Raw genomic sequence first — 9521 nt, 5'->3', positions numbered from 1 at the left:
GCCAACAAGGTGTACCTAGGAGAATTGGTGCTGTTTTAAAGGAAAGGTTTACTGAACATTGCAACATTACATAACACTGAATATTGATTTAGCTTTTTTTTTTATGTTTACTGGACTTTGTATGACATTAAGTGATAAATGAATACTATTTATGGCAACATTTTTCACAAGTGCCTAAAACTTTTGCACAGTATATATATTTATATATATAATAAACTGTGTATATACAGTATATAGGCTACTTTAAAATACATATATAGGACTGCTTTTACATGTTAAATAATAGAGAAAAAAGAAAGAGAAATTCAAAAATTCTACAATCTATCAAATTCTAATATCTACACTATTAAGAAATCAGTTACTTAGACAAAAAATGAATACATTTAAAAGCATCAACAAAAAATTGTGTTTAGTAATCTTAAGGTCCATATCCCACAACAAAAGTGACACTCCAATGTCAAATTTGAGTAAACTGAATGTCAGGACTTGATTTACAATCTCATTGTGCTCTCCTCTTTTTAAAAAAGTTTGTACTGATGTTTCTGTGCCTTTTTGACGGCACCTTTTGCATTCTCATAGTTGAGTTTAGCTGCATTCTTTATTGCACCAGACACTGAATCAACTTCATCAGCTGCTTTGAATCCAGTTACTCCTCCCCCAATTGCTCCTGCAAGAGCTGCAGCTCCCAAAAAAACACCTGCAGCAATTCCTGAACCTGCTGCTCCAATACCAGTCCCTGCAACAAGCCCAGCCTCCATTGCTACTGTTCCTGCTGCTGCTGTTCCTGTGGCTCCTGCTGCTGCTGCTCCTGCTACAGTTCCTGCTTTAACCACTCCTGGAATGTTGGCTGCTGTGTGTCCCTGTTGCCACTCCTGCAAGCCTTATCAGAAGTTGTTTATGAACAATCTGTTTTGCCATTTCTCATTTCTCTATCAGAGACAAACTGTCCTCATTTATATTCTTTATCTCCTCTTGAATTTCTTCCTCCACAGTTTGAAACAGCTCATTGGTGTAGCAGGCATTCTCATTGTCTTTTAACTTCTGTTCAATGGTATCCAGCAGATCTTTTACCTGAGCCCTGTTGCTTTTGTATCCCATATGTCGTTTTTTCCAGTATTTACTGTCAATGACATGACAGCGACCTCCACATTTATCAACAAGCTCCTGTAGTTTTGTACTCTGCTTCACAAACTCCTCTATGGTTTGACCCTCTAGTTGTTCACCATGAGTGAATAAAATCACTGAATGTTTAAAGGTATCGTCTCCACAATATTCAACAATTTTATCCACAATCTCCATTTCTTATCCTGTATACCTCCCAACCTTTAGTACAATGGTAAAAACATCAGGACCAGGAGCACTTTCAATCACGGATCTGATTATCTCAGATTTGATGGTCTCCTCATCGAGACCTGTGTCAAAGATTCCAGGTGTGTCAATAATGGTGATCTTTCTTCCATCAACCTTCCCATCTCCACTCACACATTCAGCTGTTACGGAATTAGCTGACGCTTTACTTGCGAATACTTGTTGTCTAAGAATGGTATTCCCAGCACTGCTTTTGCCATCTCCTGTTTTCCCAAGAAGTACAATCCTTTTCTTAGGTTGAGACTCAGTGGCTATTTGAAAAATATGCAGTTGTTATTAAAGTAATTAGTCAAGTCAAGTCAAGTGGTTTTTATTGTCGTTTCAACCATATACAGTTAGTACAGTACACAGCAAAACGAGACAACGTTCCTCCAGGACCATGGTGCTACATAAAAACAACAAAGGACCAACACAGGACCACATGAGACAACACAACGAAATAAAATACCTATATAAAAAACCTATATATACCTATATAAAGTGCACGTGCAAACATGTGCAAAAAGTACGGGACAGTACAACAAATTTCTGACAATTAACAGGACAATAGCCATAGATTAAACATAACCTGTATTTAATGTATCCTGGGTTGCATTTCCTTTTATGTTGTATAGTTTTGTTCATGGTTTTCCAGTACAAGGACATGCATCAAGTGACATTATTTTTGTTGTTGATGTCAAAACCTACAGAAAATTTTCTCTCCCCCTTTTAAAAATTGAAGAGCGTATTTACTTATATGGGCCCATTATTATCCCATTTGTTGCCTAATATTAAATATTTATACACATATTTCACAGAAGGAAAGGCTCCTCATTACCATGGTTAGGTCAGTGTGCTAGTCTTAAATAATAGTAATATAATAATAAATTACAGTATTTATGAAAAATTTTCCGCAGTATACGGCGAACATGCCAAGTCCCTGCGTGAGGAAATCGCCTCTCTTTTACTAAAAAAGCAAAGATGCGATAGAGCCTGTCCCTCCAACCGAAACGAAGAAGGGTTTCTACAGCCCTTACTTCGTTGTACCCAAGAAAGGCGGCGGCTTACAACCGATCTTGGACCTACGAGTTTTCAACCGGGCTTTGTCCAAACTCGTGTTCAAAATGCTCACCCAGAAACAAATTCTATCTGGCGTCCGGCATCTAGATTGGTTCGCAGCGGTAGACCTGAAGGACGCCGTAGTTTCACGTCTCGATCCTGCCACGACACCGACCATTTCGACGGACAGGCGTATCAGTACGAAAGTCCTCCCCTTCGGCCTGTCTCTGTCCCCTCGCGTCTTCACAAAAGTCGCAGAGGCAGCCCTTGCCCCGCTCCGAGAAGCTGGCATACGCATACTCAATTACCTCGACGATTGGCTCATCCTGTCCCCCTCGCGAGAGTTACTATGCGCGCACAGAGACCAGGTGCTTAGTCACCTCAGCCGTTTGGGACTTCAGGTCAACTGGGAAAAGAGTAAGCTCGCCCCAGTTCAGAGCATCTCTTTTCTCAGCATGGAGTTAGACTCAGTCTCAATGTCATCACGTCTCTCCAACGAGTGTGCACAGTCGGTGCTGAAATGCCTCGCTTCCTTCAAGCCAGGCACTGTGGTCCCTTTAACGTTTCCAAAGGCTCTTCCTGGGGCATATGGTATCCTCCACGGCGGCCGGAGGATGCAATATGGACTCAGGGCCCTTTCTCTCAAAATGGCCCTGCTGATCGTGCTCGCCTCCATCAAGAGGGTCGGGGAACTGCAAGCATTCTCTGTCAGCGACACTTGCCTGGAGTTCGGTCTGGCAGACACATACGTAATCCTAAAACCGTGGCTACCTGCCCAAGGTTCCTACCACACCCTTCAGAGATCAGGGGAGGAGGCAGACCCAGCCCTTTCGTTGCTGTGTCTGGTACGTGCTTTGCGTATCTATCTGGACTTCACACAGAGCTCTAGACGTTCTGAGCAGCTCTTTGTCTGCTTCGGGGGACAGCAGAAAGGGAACGCTGTCTCCAAACAGAGGCTCGCCCACTGGGTTGTCGACGCCATTTCACTGGCTTATCACACCCAGGCCGTGCTGACCTAGCGCCCTTTCCCTCAGCCGAGGTAAAAGAGTGCGCTTTTTTTCCCAGGAGACGCCATCTTTCGGGTCCCTGGTTGATTCCTCCCAAGCCCTTTTGGGTCTGCAGTTCAGCGGAGGAACTCGCCGACCCAAGCCACTACGGGTACTCAATCTACCCTGTACTGGAATAGGTGCTCCACAGGTTAAGGCCTCCTGTTCGGACTCCCCCTGTGTGTAATTCCATGGTACTGTCCCCTCACGAGCGGACTCCCGTGTCTCCCTTAGGCAGTTCCAGCTGCCTCGGTCGCCGTGCTGTAGCTTCCCCCCTCCACGAAGCTGGATCTACCACCGCGCCAACTTTCCCATATAGGACCTAAGCGGCCATGTGATGTATTCGCCACTCTTTGCCTCCCCTGCAGGGTAGGTGTGGTCTCTGCAGGGTCTTCTCCCCCTGAAAGAATAGGAAACGGGGTAAGACCCCCTTCCCTTAATGCATGTAAGGGCCCCGGCTGTAGTAGCTCTATGCGAGAAACATAGAGAGAAAAGAGGCCAAGCATCACCTTGTTCCCCTCACTAGGGTAACCAGAAGGATTCTGATGACTTTAATGGGGCCTTTGCACGTAAGAATACCTGCCCGCTCCTGTATCAGCAGTTCACGTACACGGCTCAGCGCATGGCATGATTGAAGTGGGACCCCTAGTGTCGCTTTTCCGACACAACGTGGAGAGAGCGACAGAAGGGGAACGTCACTGTTGTGGCTGGACCATTTCCGGCTCCTCAGAAATATCCTGAATGAACTCCCGTATTCGCCCCGCTTAAATGCCCGTATGTCCGGGGGCGGGATATGCAAATACCGTCTGCCAACTTCTCATTGGCCTTTTTTCATAGAACAGAGGTATATATCAGCACTCAAGAGAGACCCCTAGTGTCGCTTCTCCGACACAACCTCTCGTTGCCTCCATCGGGGAACGGAGGTTAAATACGTAACCTAGACGTTTCAGACCATACATGCAACATGGATTTTCTGCATGCGCAGTAACATTATTTAAGCGTTTTCATACGTTTCAGTGTGGACGTGCAATTTTTTGAAAACGCTAGTGTGTCGGATTAATATATATTAATATATAACAACAAGGCTGGATTTGATTCAAAACTAAGGTTTAAGGATTGATCGATACAAATCTCCATGACCCAACTTCAAATATTCAAGTCATAATTTTCACACTTGATGCTTTTTAATGTTTGCAATTTGGCACTCTGAATTTGCTTGTTGGCACGTTGCGTGAAAAACGCTTGTTGTGAAAACATATTTGCTTTGTGTAACATAGCAACTAGGCCCTAACTACCTTATTCCATAACAATGAAGCTGTAGCTCTGTTTTGGTTACCAAATAAACTGATTGGTGTCCTCCACAGTCCTGCTTGAGAGGTCATGAAATTAAGATTTTCTGTGTAATAAAACCGGTCATTATCTCAAATGATAGTGGTATTTTCAACAACTATAGCTGTTTTTCATATTTCATAACTCAACCTTTGTTATGCACAATACAGTAAGAGGATTGACTGTGTGTTTTCTGCATTATTTATAATTTTTTAACTGTTTAAATTCTCCTGCATTGTTGTCATGGCACCAGCAGGAAAGGCACCTCCCACTTCCAGCCACTTCCAGCTAGCTCTTTTGCATTTAAAGCTACAGACACTAAAACAGCCGTTTGGAACAGGGGTGTAAAGACATGGTAGAATAAAGGATCTGTGAGGTATTTTGAGCTGAAACTTGCTGAAACTGAAACTGGCTTCGCAGGGCACTTTGTAGGGAACACAATCTACCGCATTTCGACCTTCTGAAGCTCTCACAGTGTAGGGTAATTGACTTGTTGGAACGCGCCAACGCGGGAGCTGGACGAAAGAAAAGTTGCTGGAGTTTTTTAAATATTTTTTGTGCAGGCAGAGGGATGTTCTACGGAAGAGGATTAGGGCCAAGCAATAATAAAAAAATAAAAACCATCTCGAGATTAAAGTCATTATAATGCGAGATTAAACTCGTTAAATTTCGAGAAAAAAGTCGAAATACAATCTTGAGAATAAACTCATTAAATATCGAGAATAAAGTCATTATAATGCGAGATTAAACTTGTTAAATTTCGAGAAAAAAGTCGAAATACAATCTTGAGAATAAACTCATTAAATATCGAGAATAAAGTCATTATAATGCGAGATTAAACTTAACGAGATTTTTCTCGAAACACAACGACTTTATTCTCGATATTTAATGAGTTTATTCTCAAGATTGTATTTCGACTTTTTTCTCGAAATTTAACGAGTTTAATCTCGCATTATAATGACTTTATTCTCGATATTTAATGAGTTTATTCTCACACTGTAAAAAAAAAAAGTTGATTCAACTTTAAATTATAAGGCAACTTATCGCAAGCGCTTTTTTGAGTAAACTTGACAATCAGGGACTAAAGTCCACCCAACTTAAAATATTACATTAACATCGCAAGTTGTCACAACATAAATAGTCATGTTTACCTAATAAATAACAGAACTAAATATTTTTGGTTTACAAATAGGCCTATTATCTATAGGCATATAGACAGATTAATTACTTAAGTAGTCTAATTAAATTAAAGACAGACCATAACACGGGTCAAATAACTTTTTATTATTTAAACACTTTGTGTCAATGCACAACAACAACATTACAGTACCAAGTCTGTATGGCAGACTTTGCATTTTAAATTCTTTACTCTATGCATTTTACACTTAACTCCATGCATGGTACAAATGCATGTTAGAGAAATCCACAGTGTTAAGTACACCATAATACGTTAGCTGTCTTGTGGCATGAGGCACATTTTCACATGTATTTAACATTTTTGGTTGATTTTTAAAGGAACAATTATGTGAAAACTACTGTATTGCATAATTTAACATCAACCTAAGAGTTCCTCAAAACCAAGTTACTATTGTGTCCAAGAACCCAAAACAATTGAAAGCATCTGAGTAAACCACAAACATTACTCAGCTGTTATAAATGCACAGCACTTTTTTTGTCAGAACAACATTGAAAATTGCAATGATATGCCTGTAATCCACTGACCTAGATCCTTGGACGTACCAGTGTCTACATAGAAATCAAACACAATTAATTCGACCCAAAAAAAAAAAAACTCTAGGAGAAACTCCAGCCTCAAGGGATAGTTCCCACAAAAACGACTAAAAAAACAATACTATTTTCTTTCAATGCATTCATTAATGTTAAGCATTCACTTGTTACAACCTTTGCCTTAAAGAGATAGTAAATCCATAATGGAAATGTACATTTACATATAACAATAATTATTATCATCATCGTTGTTGTGTAAGTAACCTGAATACATGTAAAATATAGTATAAAAAAAGGATTTAGAAATGGAAATGGTAATTTACCAGGCACATCTTGAGTAAATGCTGGCTTCTCACGCAGAAAAATTGGCAATCCCTTAAGAGCTGTTCTTTTCCGATGTGAGGTAATGTCAGTCACCTAAAAATAAAAAATATATATTTTGTTTATAAAATCTGCAGATGCTCTATGACCTTATTATTAAAACGATTGAAACATTTCCCGTGTGCGAAATCAGTAACAAACACTGCTAAATTAGAGTAACTTTAGGCCGTCTATTTGGGAACAGCGCAAAATCACATGACAAATCACATGACAAATAACATACAGTCGATTATAAAAATTATTAATACCCACCGGTTATTTTAAAGAAAAGCTGGATTGATCAGGCACGACGACACCACTCCTTCACATCAGCATCGAAAAGGACCAAAAAGTGCGCGAAATCAGTAACACACTGTGAAATGAAATTAGGCCGTCAGTTTGTGAAGAACACAATATTCGTTAAATATTTCAAATAACATACAGACGATTATAAAAATGATTAATTCACAGCGGTTATTTTAAAGAAAAGCTGGATTGATCAGACGACACCACTCCTTCACATCTGGAGTGATTACGTTACACCATCAGTTTGTAAAGAGCACAATACCTCTATATGACAAATAACATAGACGATTATGATTAATACATACTAGTTATTGTGCAGGAAAAAAACGGATTGATTAGGCAGGACGCCGTCATCCACTTTTCACCAGCAGGCGCTGTCGTCGTCTTCTCACCTCCTGCATCAACTTTTTGAAACTCCGTGTTGAAGTAGCTTATGTCTCAAACTGTGCAATGTTCAATGTACAAACTTCGCACGTGCTGACAAGAATCGCGAGATTCAATGAAAATGAAAACAACTTAGTAAGATCAACAAAACATTGCACATTTTTAACATTAAAGTAACTAATTTGTTGAATGAACTTAGTATCATGCATGAACACTTCCAATCAAAATATCTAAGTTCAATTTACTGTTTTATGTTTATTGGGAGGACTTTTTGTAAGTTGGCTTTTTTCAGTGCAAGATTGTATTTCGACTTTTTTTCTCGAAATTTAACGAGTTTAATCTCGCATTATAATGATTTTAATCTCGAGATGGCTTTATTTTTTTTTTGGCCCTAATCCTCTTCCGTAATGTACAGTACCAGTAAGAGTTCTTTATTCTTTATGCTTAGGGTATTGTGATTCAAAACATGGGTATGATATATTTTACTCGCTTGTTTGTAAGTCATCTTGCAAAACGGCTCCAGCCTCCTCATAAACAAAGACTGCAGTGTGCTGTGTGTGATTGTGGGCTGGTTATGGATTAATGTCAGATCATAATTTATTTTGAAAGTCAGTGGAAAAACTGGCCGGTATTGAGATTGCATCTCGTGTTTCCACTGTACGTGGTTGGCTCTGACATGAGCAGCATTTTGGAAAGGGGTACGTGTATGGGTGGCTATAAACTAAAGCCTATTGGCTTTTTTTTTTTAATGGGACAAATCGTTCGAGATGTCCCGCCTCAACTTCCGGTTTCAGTAGGAAATATGTCAAAACACCAAATCGAGCTGCACACTTTAAAGCACTTCACACGGACCTTAAGAAAAGGAAATTATATGCTTCAACAGTTGGGTTCAGCGGTTCGCTTGACTTTCACATGGTAAAATATGCGCAAGAAAACATGGAGAGGCAAATTTAGCTATTTAACACTGTTCTTTGATCATGTCACTCCTGTAGAAAAAAAGTTTCTGTATTTCTCAAACGGTATCAAAAAGAGAATGCAAGCAAGTCAATGGAAATCTTAAATAATTACAGATAACAACTCTAACCTTATATAGATATATATATTATAATGTTGTTTTTCCTGCTGTCTTTCGATTTTATGATGTCTCGCTCATAATATTACATTCTTGAGCTTCAATGGTAATTAAATTCCACCAAAAGACTGCAAATTACTTTTATTTAAAATGACTTTATCTATCTGGTCATTCCATCACTTGCGGATATTTTATTAGATAATCATTAAGTGTCCTATTCTGGTAAAAATACTAATAAGTTACTTCATTATGCATATTAAAATAATGAACATGTCTGGATGTGTTACACACATAGTTCGTTAATCAGCGCCAGCTGTTGAGAAATATGGACTACATGTAAAATGTCTTGGGAACAATATTACAACAAAATCAGAATGTCACAGAACATTTAGATTTGGGCCACTTTCAGCTGCAGGTTAACAATTCGCTCACAAATTATTACTTGTCAATCATCAAAGTTGCGTACACACATTATCTTAAATGCTGTTGTCACTACCAGAAATTTGTAATATTGTGTATTTTGGTGAGAGGTAGTATGATCCAAATGACTAAAGGATGAACATTATTTGATTGACTTAAAAAATGCTTAATTTCATGATCATCTTGTCTTTCTGATTGTTTTAGATTACTTTGGATTACAGGCATATTTTATGAATGGTATATCTTACCTCCCATTATTGTCCCCTCTTGAAGTGAGGCGCTGTAATGTATGAAGTAATGTACGTTGTATTAATTAATTGTCCTTATCTATAATCTTATCCAACCATTTTGGTTATTTGTGTATTATCTGATCAGTAATAAAAAATCTACTTTATAATGATATGTCATTTGATGTCTATCAGTAAACAGCCTGGATGCCTTACTGCTCAAAATGACTAACTGGGCACTAC

General features: G+C 39.2%; 1 pseudogene; it reads right to left on the bottom strand.

Moving 5' to 3' along the window:
- Positions 1-825: 825 nt before the first annotated feature.
- LOC127655574 (GTPase IMAP family member 7-like) lies at positions 826-9306 on the bottom strand (annotated as a pseudogene).
- Between the last annotated feature and the right edge of the window lie 215 nt (positions 9307-9521).

The sequence above is a fragment of the Xyrauchen texanus genome, chromosome 2 (genome assembly GCF_025860055.1).
Source record: "Xyrauchen texanus isolate HMW12.3.18 chromosome 2, RBS_HiC_50CHRs, whole genome shotgun sequence".
Taxonomy (NCBI): domain Eukaryota; kingdom Metazoa; phylum Chordata; class Actinopteri; order Cypriniformes; family Catostomidae; genus Xyrauchen; species Xyrauchen texanus.
Note: the sequence above shows the minus strand (reverse complement) of the source record. Positions and strands in the feature narration are given on the sequence as shown.